The 20,701-nt window shown below is 41.9% G+C and overlaps 1 pseudogene; it reads right to left on the minus strand.

Moving 5' to 3' along the window:
• Positions 1–1,770: 1,770 nt before the first annotated feature.
• On the minus strand, positions 1,771–9,753 carry LOC130709124 (60S ribosomal protein L24-like; annotated as a pseudogene).
• Positions 9,754–20,701: the final 10,948 nt, after the last annotated feature.

The raw sequence follows: 20,701 nt of genomic DNA on the forward strand, positions 1-20,701 counted from the left end.
CAGGCTGAGAAGCAGAGTGGGCTGAAGTAGTCAGGACTGAATTAAGAATGCTTGAGGTTTGCTGCTTTCAAACTAGTCCTAATTACATTATTTGAGTGTATATAATGGGTCTGGTGCCTTTTCTCCAAATGATGTTGACACATGTCTGCTCAAATAAATCAGTGCTCCTATCTCTATGGACTCATTTGGTGGGAATGACAAGCACACATGCTGACTGGAATAGAGATGAGGAGAGGGCACAGCAGCAGGAAAAAGAAAGACAGGGACGTTGTACAATTGATCAGACCTTCCCTTTGCCACAGGATAATATCCAAACTCCCAGCTATATGCGTGCCTGGCCCTGCCTCCATCTTTGCCTTCCCACTGCATATCCTATGAGCCAAACATATTAAGTTTCCTAGTGCTTTAATTATATTTCATTTTCTTTCTTGCCTTTATGGCTTTATGTATCCTGTTCTCTCTGCTGGAAAAGTCTTGACTCCCTTACCTATGCAGTGAATGCTTCTTCTTCCTGCAAAACATGAATCAAAATTCATAATCCCCAACTAGAATATAAACCCTGATAGGGCAGAGCCCTTGCTGTCTTGTTCATGACTATATCTCCAATGGCTAGAGCAGTATCTGGCACTTAAGCTGGCACTCAATGTTAGATGTATGGATGGATGGATGGGAGGATGGATGGGAGGATGGATGGGAGGATGGATGGATGGGAGGATGGATGGGAGGATGGATGGGAGGATGGATGGGAGGATGGATGGGAGGATGGATGGGAGGATGGATGGATGCATGCATGGACGATTCGTAAAGCTTTCCCTTAATCCCCACAAGTCCCTTTGCATGCAAGTCTTTCCTTTCCTGATGTCCTTTCAGCACTTTGTACATATCTTTATTAGGTGTTATTCCCAAGAGACTAAAATCTCCTAAAGGGAAGATAACATGCCGTAGTAGAGGCAGAGAGTAATGGGAGTGGGGGGAGGGGGAAATCTGCTATTTACAACCACAAATTTCCATTTACCAAGGCTGGATTCTGTTAAGTAGAGATCCCCTACTGTGCTGTTGAGCTCTCAAATACCCCATTAGCCTGGGACCTGGGACCTGGGTACCTTCTCAGAAAGCAAAGAGAAGAATTTTAAGAGGCATGAGGAAGAGAGCAGGAGGGTGGCGTCACTGGGTGTCTGTGCTGGGACAGTGGAAAGTCACTGTTAGTGATAAGGCTGGATGACAGTAGATTTGAAGATATAGCCTTACTGCATTGTAAACCCTCCCTCTGTCCCCTTAAGTCTTCAGGAGGTCCTATATCACATGCTTGGAGTGAAGGTTTCAGCAGGGAAAAGGGGCAGCACCTAGAATTTTGCCAGGTGATTCATCAATCTCTGAACTCAGGAAAAACAGGAACTCAGGTCAGAACAAACTGTAAGCTTCCTGGGAACGTGGTTATCTCAGGATGGGCTTTGCACTCCCATGGGGCATAGAATGGGGTTCAAGACAATCATGTCTAGATATTTGGGACCAGGGAAGGTCCAGCTGATGGCTAACTCCTAGAAGACTTTGAACAAATTTGTTGGGGGGAAAAAAAAAGCAGGGATGAGAGGAAATGAGTATAGAGGAAAGGGAAAGATGTGAATATGTATGCCTTGTTTTAAGAACGGAATCCGTTTTTTAGAGTCAGATCTTTATTTTAAAATCCGATCTAAAAAATAATAATTAATTAATTTAAAAAATCTGATCTGGCAATTTGATATTTTCCACCAACTCAGGGAGCAGAAACCTTCACTTCACAATTTGACATTTTCCACCAGCTCAGGGAGCAGAAACCTTCACGGGCTTCACAATATTTGTCTTACGTGCTGCCTTTGAGGGAAACTTAGCAGCAGCCTTTGCTGTATTTTTAGATGCTTTCTTAGCCCTCTTTTGCTTCCTTGGCAGCCCTGTTAGGTTGTTCTAGTTGAGCCTTTCTGATTCCTCTTAGCCCTTATATCAGCAAGGGCTATACCCGTGATGGCCTCTGGAATTTGACTATACCATGGGTTCTTTTTAAAATTTCTTCAGCTCTCCCTTTTTGTGCTTTCTTCTGGAGAGAACAGTCCAGTTTACCCGCCAAGGATTCCTGTTGGAAAGAAACACCAACTTGCAATTTGCATTATGAAGTTGGAAAACCTTCCAGTAGGTCCTGGTGTAGAGCCTCTGGTGTCCAGGGTAGATTGTATACCCACCAAAACTGCAGAGCTCGACCCTCTTGTCTGTGGCTGCCAGGGAAGAGGAAAGATGGCAAAGAGAAGAACTGGGTCTTGATTATTTAGTGCAGACATGGAAATGAAGATAGTACCCTTGTAATAATAAGAGCTACTCAAAATTAGAATTTTCTCTCACAAACTGTCAGCAAAGTCTTTAGCAAAATTAAAAATGGGAGAAAATTTGTCTTACCCTCTCATCCATTTCATCCCAGATGTCAGGTGCTCTCCCAAAAGCATTTGCACTGCCAGAGGACAACTTTCTAACCCCAAAAGACCTCTAAAGGAAGGAATTACATGTGTGGGAAAAGGGAGGGAAGGCTTTATGCATGAGAACTTTAGGATTCTCTTCCTTTTCTCTGGGTCGACAAAATTCCCCACTGAATCAAGGAGTAATTAGAGGTTCCACCTTGAGCCCTCATGCCTTTTCCCTCTATAAGTCCTCCTGCCCAGTTTTGAGCACATTGGTGGACTTAATAACTAACTGACCACTGATCATCGTTTTGGGCTTCCCCTCCAAAGGACCTTTTTCTGCACTGGAAGCCTCCACACCTACAGATCTTTGTGCCACACGGGAATTTATTTTTTTTTTAAAGAAAAATCTGTAGGTGAAAAATTACTAGTGAAACTGTGTACGTGTATGTGCATGCAACATGAAAGTATAGTAGCACCTAAGGAGCTCAAATCTTGGTTCCTGTAAAACTGCAAATTGATGTGGTATTAATACAAAAAGAACACAGTGGAAAAAACATAACTGTGTGTTTGCTGTGTACAGATTCTCTGCCATCTGTCCCCACCTTCCCTTCTCTGTGTTCACGGCTCTAACTTAGGATCCCTAGTATCTCCCATCTTGTTCCTGATTGACCTAACAATTTATCTCCTCTCCATCAATTTCCATCCTCCATCAACTAGTATTAAAATGCTGTTCTGATTCTGCTGTCACCTGTGCCCTATTATGAAGAATTAAGAATAGACTCTCTCATCAGCATGTCTCCTGGGCTGCTGCTTCAAGTTTCTGCTTTCTTGGGTGAAATTTAGTCCTTCCTATTCTCCAAACAGAGTACTTTTTACAGGTTCCTGCTGTTAGAATTCATTGTTTTTGTGTCTGTTTCCACACAAGATTGTGATCCCCCCAGGATCCAACCATGCCTTAGTTCTCTGTAGCTCTGTGGCTCTGGCCCAATTCACTCACTCCATGACTGTTTGTTGAGTGAGTAATGGGCATGAAAGAAACATTTTTAAAGTAATTGGGAAGCTACAGTATTCAAAGCTCCCCACAATTTGGAGTGAGACCAATGTAATGTAGTAAAAAAGTAAAGATTTGGGAATAGACAAACTCAAAGTTTCAACTTAATCCCTGTGACTGAGTAGCTGTGTTGGACAAGTTCTATAGCTCCCTGAGCCTCAGGTACTTCCATCTGGTTGTTATGATGGGATGCAGGCTGTCAGGTTTCACATCCTGACTTGACCTCTTGCCAGCTATGAGATATTATGCAAGTTACTTCACCTCTTTGTATTGTACTTCACTTTTATGGGTATGCAAAGTAAGCCTCAACAAAGCTGTTTTTGTTTATTTTTTATTTTTTAAAATTAATTAATTTATTTATTTTTGGGCTGCATTGGGTCTTCATTGCTGTGCATGGGCTTTCTCTAGTAGCAGGGGCTAGTCTTCATTGCAGTGTGCGGGCTTCTCATTGCGGTGGCTTCTCTTGTTGCAGAGCATGGGCTCTAGGCACACGGGCTTCAGTAGTTGTGGCGCACGGGTCCAGCTGCTCTGCAGCATGTGGGATCTTCCCGGACCAGGGCTCGAACCCGTGTCCCCTGCATTGGCAGGCAGATTCCCAACGACTGCGCCACCAGGGAAGCCCAACAAAGCTGTTTTTAAAAAAAGGAAGGGAAAGCTACCCAGGTCTTCTTGTATTCCCTCCACGGGTGAGAATTGCTATTCTGAAGCATTCACGTAGTGCTTTGTTCATCTTGACCGCTTGGCACGATGTGTGCATCAAAATGTAACTGGATTGATTTAAATGTATGGAACAAATGGCCTCTGTGTTAAAGCCAGGTTATAATTACTTTAAGTTCCTTTGAAGGCTATAGCCCTTCATAGAAATTTGTATTACATTAAAAGGCGTAGAGTCCTTTGGCCCAGGTGCCTTGGCAGTCACCCTGGAGCTGGCTGAGTGATTGGCTTCCTGGGGACGACCATGGCATGGAAACTAGAAGGGCACTCCCTGTGCACTCCCACCATGCAGGACACACAGCTCCCTGCACCCCAAAAAATAGGAAGCACCCCTTTTCCCAGTGAATCTTGGGGAAATGGGCTGGTAATATAGCCATGAAATTGTCCATTTGGCTTAAGGATTTGAGTTGAACTTCTGCTTTCAGTACCCTCCCTTACCAGCTAACCTGTATTTTCTCTGCCTGGGAACAGTAGGATGAAACTGAACTATTTCTGTGGTTTGGTGTATCATTACGGGCCTATGTGAAATTATGAGTTTAAATGAACTAGAAAGAGAGAATCCTTTTTGACTGTGGGTGTTGCCTAGTTATCTAGAGAAAAGAGTGATTACCTACTTTAGATTTGTCATAGGGAAAATAAAGTGTCCAGCTCCCTTTGTGACAGCAGAATAAGGAGCGATTGAGTCACTGCTGTATTTGTGGAGGGCGAAACAAAGGATCTGGTTTCCCCCTGCTGACACCCCGTTTAAAAACGTAAAGATAAATGAGTGTAGCTTCTCTGTGGCTGAAAATACTGCATTCAATTTTGTTTTACCTAAAACACCATTTTCTGATGAGAATTTTCAGACTTTTTTTCTATAACTGATGGCCAGTGGGGTATTTTAAGAGAAATGCAGGGGCCCCTCCATCCTTTATCTGTTCATGGTACTTTGGTAATATGCAGCCAAGCTCCTGTTCTAATGAGTGTTCTTTGTGGGGAAGGTCAGAAGAAGGAAAAGAAAGTTCATGCTAAGCTCTTCCGGGTGAGATAAAAGTTACGCCAGGAAGTGAGATTACAATCAAGATAGGAAGTCACCGAGTTGCACCTGCAGGTGCTGGGGAAGTTCCGAGAAAGGAGAGATCAACTGAGACAAGAGGAGTCAAAGGAATGAGAAGGAGAGAGAATGTGTAAATATTGATTTGAGTGTCTCCTCTAGTTTTTTCATTCTCACAACAACTTGAAAGTTAGGTATTGTTTTCCCCATTTTGTTCAGGAAATTGCAGCACAATGAGATTTCATCTTCTGCCCAAGCTCATACAGCTAACAAGCAGTTGAGTTTAGATTGGAACCCATGTTTGTCTGTATCCAAGGCCCTTATTCATCCCATTCGCTCTTAGACTTGAGATGAGACTTGAAGAATGATTATGAATCGGATGGGTACTGGTAATAAAGTAGGGACGCTCCAGGGTTAGCTAAGTAGAAGGAAGTATAATTTGGACTGGTGCTTTATAAGGGCAAATCCTCTTTTTTTTTTTTAACTTTGGGAATTGCTGTGCAGAAGTAAACCAAGGAGAGTGAAAGCATCCCAGTGACCTTCTTCCCTTGGAAGCTCTCCTGATGCTCTGGTGCCTCAGATTTTTGCCTTGACAGCTTTGTGGAGACAGTCCATTCAGGTGCTGGAAAGTTCCATAATTTTATGAGCAGATGGCAGTGTTTGGACCGTATTTCAGGACTTACAGATTTTGTCCAAGAATTTTTAATTTTCATTTTCTGGTATAATTCATATGATCCTTGACAGCTTGCCTTGCTGAAATATTTTCTTTTTAAGCTCTACCCTCCCAGTTAGTCTCTACCTGACTGAGCCACTGGCCAATTTAAACAAATAAATAGTCATTTTTATAGTAGCAATTCATACCTAGTTTTTTTTTTTTTTTTTTAAACTCTACCACTAGAGAAACATGTCTTTTTTTTTTTTTTTTTTTTTAAGGATTTTCTTATTTATTTATTTATTTATTTATTTATTTTTGGCTGTGTTGGGTCTTCGGTTCGTGCGAGGGCTTTCTCCAGTTGCGGCAAGCGGGGGCCACTCTTCATCGCGGTGCGCGGGCCTTTCTCTATCGCGGCCCCTCCCGTCGCGGGGCACAGGCTCCAGACGCGCAGGCTCAGCAATTGTGGCTCACGGGCCCAGCCGCTCCGCGGCATGTGGGATCTTCCCAGACCAGGGCTCGAACCCGTGTCCCCTGCATTAGCAGGCAGATTCTCAACCACTGCGCCACCAGGGAAGCCCCATACCTAGTTTTTACAAAAGTAATTCAAACTATCATTTCTGTGGAAATTTTCAAAGCCCATCTCAAATGTTCATCTCCCTAATTCTGGTGCTATCTCTGTAAGGTAGTCAGAAAGGAAAGGAGAATTAGCAAAGATGGTTGAACTGCTAGTCACTTACATATACCTTATCTTATTGTATCATCATCATTAATGGGTTTTTGGGAGCACAGAATAGGACTGATAGGAACAACCATACTCCTTAGTTTGTGGTGCGTTATTGATGCCACCACCAGCATAGTCCCTTTTAAATTTAATTTTATGCATTTTTTTTTGTCTTCTTCATCTTCCATGCTCAAAGCCGTTTGCCACCTCCTTGCCACCATTCACATCCATGCTCCTGTATTCAGTGTATATCATTCCATCATCCATGCCTTTATTCACAAAGTTGTGTAACAATGAACAACAGAAAGCATTATTTTATGTTTTACATCAATTGCATTGTGCTAAGCATTTCATTGTGTTTTTTACTTTTTAAGCTCGATACTATATTTGTGCACTATCCTTATTGATATATATGGATCCAGTTCCTTCTTTCTGATTGATAAACTGTATTTGATAACATGCATGTACCCCACCATGTTCATCCTTTCTCTGTTCAGTTTTTAGGTTGGTTCCAAATCTTTGCACTGACAAACATTAACAACAATGCTGTCATGAATCTTCCTCCCCTTGTTTCTTTGTGAAAGATTTTCTAAAGTACCCAAGCATGGAATTTTCTGGGTCGTAGGCTATATGTGCACTTAATTTTACTGAATAACACCAAATTGTTCTCCAAAAGCTTATAGTCTCACCAACAGTACATGAGTCTTTCTGTTTCCCCACTTTCATCAGCATTTGATAGCTTATAACTCAATTTTTGCCTACTGTTGAGAGTAAAATGGAATCTTATTTTAATTGCATTTTTATGACTGTTAATGAGGTTAAGTCGCTCCTCATGAATTCAACTAGCTGTAAGAGTTTCTTCCTTCTGTGACCTGCTTAGTCATCCATTGCCCATTTTTCTATGAGGTTACCCATCATTTTCTTGCAGATTTATAGAAATTCCTATATATTCTAGATGTATATCCATTAAAAATATACAATATTTTATTATCAATCTACTTTGTAAATATTTTATTTCAGTTGCCCACCTGGAAGTCATCAGTTGACTTTCTATCTACCACCCATCCTTGAACAAAAACTTTTTATTTTAATGTAGTAAAAACCAACAAATTTCCCCCTTTATGATTTTGGAGTTTTGTTTAAAAAATCACTACTACTTCTACTTTCAGAATGGCAGCATGAGGAGCTCTGTAGATCACTTCACAGGATACAACTATAAATGGTGAAAATTATATAAAACAGCCATTTATATATCTGAAGAAAAGGAAGACACTAATTTCAAAAAGATCCATACACGCCAATGTTCGTAGCAGCACTATGTTCACAGCAGTTTATCTATGTATAAAATAGATAAACTACAAGGATATATTGTACAACACAGGGAATAGAGCCAATATTTTATAATAACAATAAATGGAGTGTAATCTGTAAAAATTTTGAATTACTATGTTCTACACCTGAAACTAATGTAATATTATGAATCAAGTCCACTTCAATAAATAAATAAATATGGAAATTGTCCTAAGGGCAGAGAGCCATTGAAGAAATATTTACTCAAGAAAAGCTACTAGGGGGCTTCCCTGGTGGTGCAGTGGTTAAGAATCTGCCTGCCAATTCAGGGGATACAGGTTCGAGCCCTGGTCCGGGAAGATCACACATGCCGCGGAGCAACTGAGCCCGTGCGCCACAACTACTGAGCCTGCACTCTAGCGCCCATGAGCCACAACTACTGAGCCCAAGTGCCACAACTACTGAAGCCTGCGCACCTAGAGCCCGTGCTCTGCAACAAGAGAAGCCACCCAATGAGAAGCCCACGCACCGCAACGAAGAGTAACCCCCGCTCGCTGCAACTAGAGAAAGCCCGCACACGGCAACAAAGACCCAACACAGCCAAAAATAAAAAATAAATAAATAAAATAAATAAATTTATAAAAAAAAAAGAAAAGCTACTAGGGAATTCTCTAGCGGTCCAGTGGTTAGGCCTCGGCACTTTCACTCACGGGATCCAGGATCAATCCCTGGTTGGGGAACTAAGATCCCACAAGCCCCGGGGTGCAGCCAAAAAAAAAAAGCAAAGCTACTAAGTCTCAGTAATAACAACATGGATCTGCAGCATTTGAGCCACCACCTCCTTCCCTCATCCACGTCTCTTAAATGACTGAAGCTCCAATCCAAGGGCGTGTGGCCAAGAAAACAAGGCTCCCTTTCCTCTCAGCTTCCAGTCATGGACCAGAGTACCTCACCAGGAGTGGCAGACCTCCAGCATTTCTCTCTCTTCCCTGGGAGAAATGCTATTAGCACCTTCTCTAGCTCACACAAATCTTAATCATTACTACTCTTAGTCATTTTGTTTTTCATTATGTTATTGGGCACCAAATCCCTGTGAGATGGGCAGACTGTGTTTCTTCTCCCTCATTTAAAGGTGAGGAAAGCAAGGCTCAAAGATGTTAAAGTAGTTCATCAATACCCAGTGATGTGCTGGTAAATGTTTAACAACAAGTTTTCTAGGGAGGGTTGTGGATGAAGGAGCCCTGACTGACAGCATTTGCCAACTTCCATGGTGTAAATACTCCCACCACAGCAAATTTCAAGCTACCAACATGATGTCCCTGAACTTGAAACAGGGCAGAAATTGACCCTAAATCCAGCGTGAGCCAATTCCAACACACCACTATATGAGAAAGAGAACTCGTGGAAAGGAGGCGGAAACTGATTTCTGAGTACCTGTTAAGTACTGGGTAATCTCCAAGGTGCTTCACCAGCAGTATCTTCCCTCATCACGATAATAAACGTTTGTGGTAGGTATTCATTATCCCCATTTTAAAGCTGTGGAAAATAAGACTTAGGTTAGGTAACATGCCCAAGGTTGTTTGCTAATATATGGGATGATATTTGGCTAAGCCAATGGAAAACCCTCCCTCCTCCTTTACTTTTCAAATCTCCTATATATTTGGGTTTTCCATCACTGGTCTTTGTAAAAGTCCTATTTTTACCTGGACTAATTTCTATGCCAGCTCCCTCAAGGCTCTGCCCAAGACCGAGGTGACACCAGCTTGACTCACCAAATATGCCTACAGCTGCATTTCCTGCTCCATTGAATGTTACGAGTTCTTCTAAAAATATTTTAGGGTTTCCACAGAACAGAAGGGTCATGGAGCCTGGGGTGGAGAGCTTTCAAGGGGGGCAAATACAAGTGTTCATGTGGTCACTCTGGCCCTAGGACATCCCTCTCCAGGCTTGGATCCACGGTCAGCGTGTATGTGATCATGAAACGTAGAATAAGACAGCATCAGCAGTGTGCATGGGATAGGAAGAGAAGCCCATCAGGATGACAGAAATTTATATTTCATTTTAAACTCATTTCAAGTAACCTCAGCTACAACGAAGAATGAGTTTATAAGCAAGATGGGTACAAAACAAAACAAATGGGTAAGGGAGGCAAGGGACTACTTTTTTTTTTTTTTTTTAATATTTATTTATTTATTTATTTATTTATGGCTGTGTTGGGTCTTCGTTTCTGTGCTAGGGCTCTCTCCAGCTGTGGCAAGTGGGGGCCACTCTTCATCGCGGTGCGCAGGCCTCTCACTGTCGCGGCCTCTCTTGTTGCGGAGCACAGGCTCCAGACGCGCAGGCTCAGCAATTGTGACTCACGGGCCCAGTTGCTCCGCGGCATGTGGGATCCTCCCAGACCAGGGCTCGAACCCGCGTCCCCCGCATTAGCAGGCAGATTCTCAACCACTGCGCCACCAGGGAAGCCCCAAGGGACTACTTTTTGAAGCAAAATTTCATCTTCAAAATCTATTTATTGGTCTAACTGGTAGACAGTAGTTTCTTTTAGCACATAAGGGAAGAGTTGGCTACTTTCTCCCACCTGAATATACAACAGACATTATCAAACTTGACCTTGTCTCTCCCTAGTGTCAAAAACAATGACACATACTCATGATTGAGTGCTGCGATGTATCATATGGTTTACATACATGTCTCTAAATTCTTACCACAAATCTAGACATTTAATAACATAGCCCTGTTTTAATCTTGGCAGTAGGGCTCAGATATTTAAGTAACTTGCAAAGACCCTCAGCTGGGATTTGAATCTGCGTCTACCTAACCTCCAAGCACACGATGTCTCCATCACCCCATCCTGAAACGTAGGACCCAGACCAAACCTCTGCTTCCTCAGCTGCCTCTCTGGGGCCCATGTGCTGCCTTCTGTTTCTGTTGTTTCCCGTTTCCTTGCGTGGCTGCTCTATTTGATGCCAATCTCAGTTCTGAAAGCTGGGTTAGTGGCACCTGGCACGTGGGCAGACAGATAATTAAAAGACACTTTCCACCTGTCCTGTGTTCTCTTTGGTGAGGCAAACAGCAGCTAATGAAGCTTGCTGACATCCAAGTTACAGTCCTGGGGGAAGGTATGGTACGCACACACCCATTTCATAGATCAGGCAAACAGAGGACTAGGGAAAGAACCAGACCTACTCAAAACAAATGGGTGGGAAGAAAAGCCTAACACTTTGTCCTGTTGCCTCATCATTAGTACCTGCTCATCTAGATGACCTTTGAGGTCATGTTATTATTCTAAAACTTGATATCTAGAGGTCTATTTCAGAACTTTTCCAGAGGGACAAATTACCTGAGCCAGATGAATACTTTTTTTTTAAATTTATTTATTTATTTTTGGCTGTGTTGGGTCTTCGTTTCTGTGCGAGGGCTTTCTCTAGTTGTGGCAAGCGGAGGCCACTCTTCATCGCAGTGCACGGGCCTCTCACTATCGCGGCCTCTCTTGTTGCGGAGCACAGGCTCCAGATGCGCAGGCTCAGTAGTTGTGGCGCATGGGCCTAGTTGCTCCGCGGCATGTGGGATCCTCCCAGACCAGGGCTCGAACCCATGTCCCCTGCATTGGCAGGCAGATTCTCAACCACTGCGCCACCAGAGAAGCCCCAGATGAATACTTTTTGAGCAGACCATCCAAGATCTAGCTAATAAAATTCCATGCTCCATTTCATGGCAGAGAATACACTATGTACCCATGAAGGGGACTTCGGATATGTATTTTTTTTGCAAAGAAACCTGAACTATGGCAGCAGATTGTGGCACTGGAAAACTTCTAAAGGTAAGTGAGGGAACCCTTCCTGGTGAAAGAAACATTCACAAAACACCCAGGGATCCATGGGGATGTACAGTTTAGTTTCAAAGATGTAGTGGTGACACGGCCTGTGATATAAAGAACGGTGTGAAATCAAAGTATGGGCTGTTCTCTGATGCGTATCACAGAGCCCAAAGATGTATGTTTTTACCCGTCTGTGGTGACTCTGAGCCTCTTTGATTTCAGCGTCCTTGGGAATACAAAGTGATGCATGATTCACTGATTCATTGATTCAACACACGTTTGTTGAGCACGTGCTATGTACAATGTACTGTACTACAATCTGAGGATTCAACAGAGGACAGGACAGATGGTCCATGCCTTTGTGGAGCTTACAGTTCAAGTGAGAAATGGGTATTATTCAAGTAATTACAGGAATACTAACTTTGTTAAAGATAGCCACACCGGATCTAATCAGGGGAGGGGGAGTTGTAATCATTTTAGAGATTGAAAACCAAGATTCTAGAATGTTGTCACAAATCTAGAAAATCTAATGGACCTGGACTTAATCCAGATTTTCAGACTCTTGCATCCAAATGTGGGAAAATAAGGTTTAATTTGTGTCATCTTAATTGACAGGCTGTACTAGGAATGTAGCTATCAAATAAATGGGGAATTCACTGGCGGTCCAGTGGTTAGGACTTGGAGCTCTTGCTGCTGGGGGCCTGGGTTCGATCCCTGGTCTGGGAACTAAGGTCCCACAAGCTCTGAGGTGTGGCAAAAAATAATAATAATAAAATAAAATAAATAAAATAAAATAAAATAGCCGTGCTATTCATTTGTTATGTTGGGTCAGGATTGCAGGGCCCGCTCCGAGCACAGCTGAGATCAGTAGGTGGAGAAACCAGAACGTGCCATGTAGGCTGACTGCAGGTCAAAACCGTGTTTGTCCTTCTCACTTGTCATCTAGTTAGGAAACCAAGTGGCCCTAACCTTCCCCCTCCCCATCAGCAGTATTCCTTCTTTCATTCAGTGATTCATTCAAAACATTATAAACTTAATAAACTTCAGTTTATTCAGTTAATTATTCAGTTAATAAACTTCAGCTAATAAACTTCAGCTATATACCAGACATTGTTCTAGGTCCTGAAGATACAGAGGTGAGCAAGACAGACAAGATCTCTACCCTCCTGGATTTATAGACTATAGTCTAGTCATCAATAATTACATTAGGGTAACCAGTAACCACTTTTTTTTCCAATATAGAATAAATAAACAATTCAGGGAGTTCATGTTCCCATCATCTGCTGTAAATCCCCTTACCATGTTCTATTCATCTTGCTCATGGTCAATGGTCTGTGGTGGCAATGTTTACATAATGAATTAGCTGAGCCATGCTTGGAAGACTTCAAAGCCCAGCATACCTCCGTAGTCAAACTTCTAACTAGTCCTTTAAGCCAGGACTAACAAATTGCTCAGAAGGAAATAATAAAAGCTGATCAGACAAGGGTATTTATTAATTATCAAAAGGAAATTCAAAAAGGAAAACCAAAATGGAAGGCGAAGCTCTTGTCCCTGAAAAAGTGCGTCATTCAAATCACAAAGCAGGCAGAAGTAACCCATGAATGAGTATCAACCTGGAACTCTAGATCTGATGACAAAGTTAAGAAAGAGTGAAATGCATTCAGTCAACAGATATTTACTGGGAGCTCATTAGATGCCAGTTTCTGTTCTAGGCATGGAGGGTAAAGTAATGCAGTAGGCAGTATCCCTGCCCTTGTGGGTCACATATTCCAGTGGGAGCCAGAGGCCATAAACAAATTATTGAATAAAATTATAAAATGATGTCAGCTGTTTGGATGAAAATAAAGTAGGGTAAAGGAATATGATTGATTAGGGATGCTGTTTTGTATAAGGAAGTCAGAAAAGGAGGAGGCATGATGTATGAGACATGAGAACTTATGGGGGAAGAGAGTTCCTAGGGGAGACATAGGCCATGAAGTGTAGTTGGCTGGCATTTCAAGGACCAGGATAAAGACAATGAAGATGGAGGGGAGTACGTGCAGCTGCATTTTTCAGGCCTTGGTGCCCTTGCATTCCTCCTCCATTTCTTTCAAATGATATTGCTTTGACATTCCATCTGAGAGCAGGAGAACAGAAGTTAAAAACATGGGTCACCATCTACCATTAATGGAGTTAATTATAGGAGCACCACGGGAGAGTCTGGTTTTGGAGCGTGCATTACTATCCTCCCCTGCTTTCTTATCTCCAAACGCCTGTATTGGGAAGCAGTGGAACAGAGAAAGACATCAGCCTTGGTGAGATTTACTTCTGTTCAGAGGGTTCCTACTTCTCGATATCCAATTAGTATTTAGGTATACTCTCATAATTTTTTTATTTGGGGACTTAGATTAGTTTTTAGATAACAGTGACTTGGTATATGACATTCCTATTTGAAAGATAAGAAAATTAAGTTTCAGAGAGGCTGGTCACCACATCCATCCACCACCAAACAGGACTGTGGGAAAGAAGGTCTCACTACACAGTATATTGGTTCCCACCCCAGAAGCTCGAGACTATTCCGCAAGACACAGCCATGAGCTACGGTAGATCTAAGTATGCATCACTCAGGGAGATTGGAATTACTTTAGGAAATTCTGATAAAATACTACCAACTGGAAAATTCACTTAAAGGAGGTCTGTGAAAAACACCTTAGGAGGGGGACTTTTTTCCCTGTGAGTTTCCTCCCATCAGACTCAACAACCCCCTCTTGGGAATTCCCTGGTGGTCCAGGTGTTAGGACTCCATGCTTTCACTAGGTTCAATCCCTAGTTGGGGAACTAAGATCCTGCAAGCCACATGGCATAGCAAAAAACAAAACAAAACAAAAACCCTCTTATAATAAATATTTTGTAATATCCTTTTCCTTACTCTGAAATGCAATTCACAGATGATATAACCTCCTGGTTATTTGTCAAATGGAGATATGTTCTAGGCCCAGATAATTATAAACAGGTTCCTCACCTACATCAACGTCCAAGGGGATGTATGCAAGTGGGGTAGGACTGAAAAGTTGTTATAGAACATGGGTCAGTTATTTATGTGGAAGTGTCCCACACAATGAGCATCCCTGGTCCTTGCCCACTCTGCGTCAGTCCTTATAACTCCCAAATTTCCAAAATTCTCTCTAGGTGGCATTACGTTTCACATCAATTTCTTTCCTTTTGAACGTCAGCATATTTGACCTACAGAAGAAAGCTGGGACACTCACCTTTAGCCATGTGTAGTGGGTTGCATGGTGGCCCCTGCAAAAGGTATGTCAATATCCTAACCCCTCAAACCTGTGTATGTGAGCTTATTTGGAAAAGGGGTCTCTGCTGAAGCAATTAAGTTAAGGGCCTCGAAATAAGATCATTCTGGATTATCCAAGTGGGGCCCTAAATCCAATGACAAGCATCCTTATGAGAGAAAGAAGAGAAGACACAGATAAGAAGTGAAGGCTACGTGATGACAGAGATTGGAGTTATGCTGCCACAAGTCAAGGAATGCCAAGAGACAACAAAAGATTCCATCTTAGAGATTTGGAAGGAAACACAGCCTTGCTGACACCTTGATTTTGAACTTCTACCTTGCAGAACTGTGAGAGAATTTTTGTTGTTTTAAACCACAGAGCTCATGGTAATTTGTTAGCGCAGCTCTAGGAAATGAATATGCTATGGATACCTCTTCTTTGGAGATACGTCCTCAAAAAATTTTAGGAAGTTGGATCCTGAGACTGGACACTGAATTCACATTCTACATTCTCCACAAAGAGCTCTTGTACCACTTTTGCCATGAGTCATTTCTCCTGTAGAATTACGTAGCAATGGGAAGGGTTGCAAAGTGCTCTTGTCTCAGTTCGCAGGTGAGGAACCTGAGGCCCAGACGGCAAAGAGACCGGCCCAAGGTCATGCAGCTAGTTGGTGGCTAAGCAGTGAACAGAACCGAGGGCTTCTGATTTGCAGAACACTGCTCCATCCACAGCACCAGCGCGCCTTCTCTGCTGACAGCTTGCTGCTGTCGATGTCAACTACTAGGCATTTAGCCCTGTTATCTCACAGCCTGTGCTCAGAAGCCCTGCCCTGTAACTCTAATTCGGTCTCACTGAGGGCAAGCATCCTTTTGTGTCTCCTTTGCCATCACAATAGTCTGAAAGTGCTATCAGTAAGACCCATCACTTTGCCATCACAATAAGTCTGGAAGTGCTATCAGTAAAACTCCTCACTTTGACGGAAGGCTTTTTCTTCCCTTTGGTCCCATCTTTCCAGCCTCATCTTCCACCACTTCCTTTCTCACACCTTGTGCTCTAACAACACGAGCCTTCTCTTTATTCCTTTAATGTACCACCTTTATCCTTTCCTCTGAGCCGTCATGTGAACGGATGTATCAGTTCCTTTCCCAAGTGGAGGCTTCAATAAGCAGCCCAGAAGAAATACGGCAGGAACCAGGGAAAGGAAAACAGAGAGGGGAGAAAACAGTAATTCCCAGAACTAATATCCTAGAGCCCTGGCTACTCAGGCTTCATTCGTATTAACTCAAGCTTATCCTCACATGATCCAAGGATGTAGATACGTTATTTCCCCTGTTTTAAAGATAAGAAAACTGAGGCAGAAAGGTTAACTAACACGTGCAGAGTCAATAGTTAGGAGGAGAAGTTCTCAGTATTAAAATGCATGTGGCCCAGCCTGTTCTTAGTGTCCATTATAATTTACCCTCAGCTGACCTCTGCCATAAAAAGAACGACCTATCATATTTTGTATTTTAAATATTTCCCTTGCATTAGGGATTTTATATTCATAATCTCAAATTCTCAAAACCTGTGTAAAAATAAGTGTTATTTTCCTTCTACAGATAAGGAAACTGAGGGGTCAAAATGGCTTGCCTTAGGCTACTTCACTGGTAAATGGTAGAATTAGCATTCCCAAGCCGGCCCCTTTTTGCTGCCATACTTTTGCTGGCCAAGCCAAGCATACTGATAAATCATTAAGGGGAGAACAGAGAATTTCTTCAGAGCAGTTTGGAAAGGCTGCCAGCAAGGGCTGTCCTCACACTGGTCCATATGTGGCACTCAGGTCCAGCAACCAGGAATACAGCATGCCATGTAGATGGTGTTGGGGCCCAGGTTGGGGGGTGGGCAAATAAAAACTCAGATACACTGTGACCTCCTTACAGAATCACCTGGATAATATAAGACAAAGTTTCATCCTCTCTAATTTATCCTTTAAAGTCTGAGTGTCCCTTTTATCAAAGCCAGAACCATGGAGGAGGCTGGCAGCCTCAATGGTGATGATAATGGTAATGATGATGGTGATGATGGTGATGATGATAATGATGACGAGAATGGTGGTGATGATGGTGATGATGACGATGACAAGGACAACAATGCCAATAACTTTAAGAATCTCATTTGGAAAAATCTTTCACACTAAGCCAGTTGGCACAAAGCTGTCTGGAATTGGCAGCTGCAAAAATAAATTGGAAGAAATTAATCCAGAATTAATCCTACTGATTTTCTCCATCAACTTGAACTCCAAAAGGCACTTGATTGAATAAAAAGGAATTATTGTGGGGGGCGGGGGGAAAAAAACCTTAACAGAGAGTTTGAGAGTGAATTTTTTGTTCATATTTTTGAAGTATGCTGAAACAACCTTTTATCATTTAAAAACAATCTAAACTATCATTTAAAAATTATTGCACTTAAATGAACTCTAGAAAAATGAAAAGTTCTCCTTGTTTCTACTTCAAAAATGAATGCTATAGAACAACTGACTCTGCAGAAATACAAAAGATCATGAGAGATTACTACAAGCAACTATATGCCAATAAAATGGACAACCTGGAAGAAATGGACAAATTCTTAGAAAAGCACAACCTTCCGAAACTGAACCAGGAAGAAATAGAAAATATAAGCGGACCAATCACAAGCACTGAAATTGAAACTGTGATTTAAAATCTTCCAACAAACAAAAGCCCAGGACACGATGGCTTCACAGGCGAATTCTATCAAACATTTAGAGGAGAGCTAACACCTATCCTTCTCAAACTCTTCCAACATATAGCAGAGGGAGGAACACTCCCAAACTCATTCTATGAGGCCACCATCACCCTGATACCAAAACCAGAGAAAGATGTCACAAAAAAAAGAAAACTACAGACCAATATCAGTGATGAACATAGATGCAAAAATCCTCAAAAAAAAAAAAAAAAAATCCTCAACAAAATACTAGCAAACAGAATCCAACAGCACATTAAAGGGATCATACACCATGATCAAGTGGGGTTTATCCCAGGAATGCAAGTATTCTTCAATATACGCAAATCAATCAATGTGATACACCATATTTACAAACTGAAGAATAAAAATCATATGATCATTTCAGTAGATGAAGAAAAAGCATTTGACAAATTCAACACCCATTTATGATAAAAACCCTCCAGAAAGTAGACATAGAGGGAACTTACCTCATAATAATAAAGGCCATATATGACAAGCCCACAGCCAGCATCGTTCTCAATGGTGAAAAACTGAAACCGTTTCCACTAAGATCAGGAGCAAGACAAGGTTGCCTACTCTCACCACTATTATTCAACATAGTTTTGGAAGTTTTAGCCACAGCAATCAGAGAAGAAAAAGAAATAAAAGGAATCCAAATCAGAAAAAAAGTAAAGCTGTCACTGTTTGCAGATGACATGATACTATACACAGAGAATCCTAAAGATGCTACCAGAAAACTACTAGAGCTAATCAATGAATTTGGTAAAGTAGCAAAATACAAAATTTATGCACAGAAATCTCTTGCATTCCTATACACTAATGATGAAAAATCCGAAAGAAAAATTAAGGAAACACTCCCATTTACTATTGCAACAAAAGGAATAAAATACCTAGGAATAAACCTACCTAAGGAGACAAAAGACCTTTATGCAGAAAACTATAAGACACTGATGAAAGTAATTGAAATGACCCAAACAGATGGAGAGATATACCATGTTCTTGGATTGGAAGAATTGACATTGTGAAAATGACTATACTAACCAAAGCAATCTACTGATTCAATGCAATCCCTATCAAACTACCAATGGCATTTTACACAGAACTAGAACAAAAAATTTCACAATTTGTATGGAAACACAAAAGACCCCGAATAGCCAAAGCAATCTTGAGAAAGAAAAACGGAGCTGGAGGAATCAGGTGCCCAGACTTCAGACTATATTACAAAGCTACAGTAATCAAGACAGAATGGTACTGGCACAAAAACAGAAATATAGGTCAATGGAACAGGATAGAAAGCCCAGTGAAAAACCCACACACATATGGTCACCTATGTTTGATAAAGGAGGCAAGAATATACAGTGGAGAAAAGACAGCCTCTTCAATAAGTGGTGCTGGGAAAACTGGACAGCTCCATGTAAAATAATGAAATGAGAACACTCCCTAACACCATACACAAAAATAAACTCAAAATGGATTAAAGACCTAAATGTAAGTCCAGACACTATAAAACTCTTAGAGGAAAACATAGGCAGACCACTCTATGACATAAATCACAGCAAGATCCTTTTTGACCCACCTCCTAGAGAAATGGAAATAAAAACAAAAATAAACAAATGGGACCTAATGAAACTTAAAAGCTTTTGCACAGCAAAGGAAACTATAAACAAGATGAAAAGACAACCCTCACAATGGGAGAAAATATTTGCAAATGAAGCAACTGACAAGGATTAATGTCCAAAATTTACAAGTAGCTCATGCAGCTCAATACCAAAAAAACAAACAACCCAATCCAAAAACGGGCAGAAGACCTAAACAGACATTTCTCCAAAGAAGATATACAGATTGCCAACAAACATCGGTTCAGATTATCTTAGCTGCCCCTTTGGAAAAAGGGGAGCAGAGGCTGAGAAAGGGCACCAGAAGAGACAGGGTCGGGACTTCCTTGGCAGACCAGTGGTTAAGACCCTACGCTTCCACTGCAGGGGACATGAGTTTGATCCCTGGTTGGGGAACTAAGATCCTGCATGCCACACAGCACTGCCAAAAAAAAAAAAAAAAAAAAAAGAGAGACAGGGTCGATTGTGGAAGGTTGGAAGGATTGGAAGAGAGTGATATAGAATTATCTGAAAATTAAACTCTTCACAGAAAAGATAGGCAATGATGAGGCAGCTCAGTAAGGGATGACTTTATTAGCCGAGGCTCTTTAGGTCACAAGAAACAGACACCCGAATCAAAGTAGTTTAAGAGGGGAAATAAAAATGTAATGTATTGGCTCACTTATCTGGGAAGGATACTGGGGCAATTCACATGACTGAGAAGGGAGCTACAGGAATCAGCTCTTAGGACAGAGGGACTCCCAGACACCAGGACTCATCTCTCCTTCCATCACCCATCACCCATCCCTGCTTGTTTCTCCTTGGTTTCATCCCACAGACAGGCTTGCTCCACTTAGTAGAGAAGCTGGCTTAGGGGACCCCTAGCCTCGGGCCCAGACACAAAAAAGGACTTCTTTTCCATGCCCCTTATATGAATTTTAAATAGGACTCTGATTGGCCCTGCGTGGGTCACGTGACCATTACTGCATCTGGGGGGAGGGGAGCCCCACCAGAATAACAAGAAAAAAAGAGAACAATTACTCAAAGAAAAAGAGTGCTGTAACCTAAAGAAAAGGGATGAGGAAGTATGATAAGCAGATAATCAAAGCTGTCGCCAGCCTCCCAAGGGGCCCTAGATGGCCTGAGAGCAGGAGGTACCCAGGAAGAGGGAGTGCTGACAGTGATGCAGGGAAGAATGTGCCCAAATCTTCGTGCACAGCTCTCTTTGGCTACAAATAATACTAAAAATTTCTGAGAACAGAAAGCAACCACTAAAAACAGATGATATCAGGCAGAGAGCAACAGAAGCTCCTAAGGAGAGGGATAAGCAGATTATGTAACCTAAAAGAGATGTCACTTAGACCAGAGGGATGTGGTGTCTCAGT

The sequence above is a fragment of the Balaenoptera acutorostrata genome, chromosome 10 (genome assembly GCF_949987535.1).
Source record: "Balaenoptera acutorostrata chromosome 10, mBalAcu1.1, whole genome shotgun sequence".
NCBI classification, from domain to species: Eukaryota; Metazoa; Chordata; class Mammalia; order Artiodactyla; family Balaenopteridae; genus Balaenoptera; species Balaenoptera acutorostrata.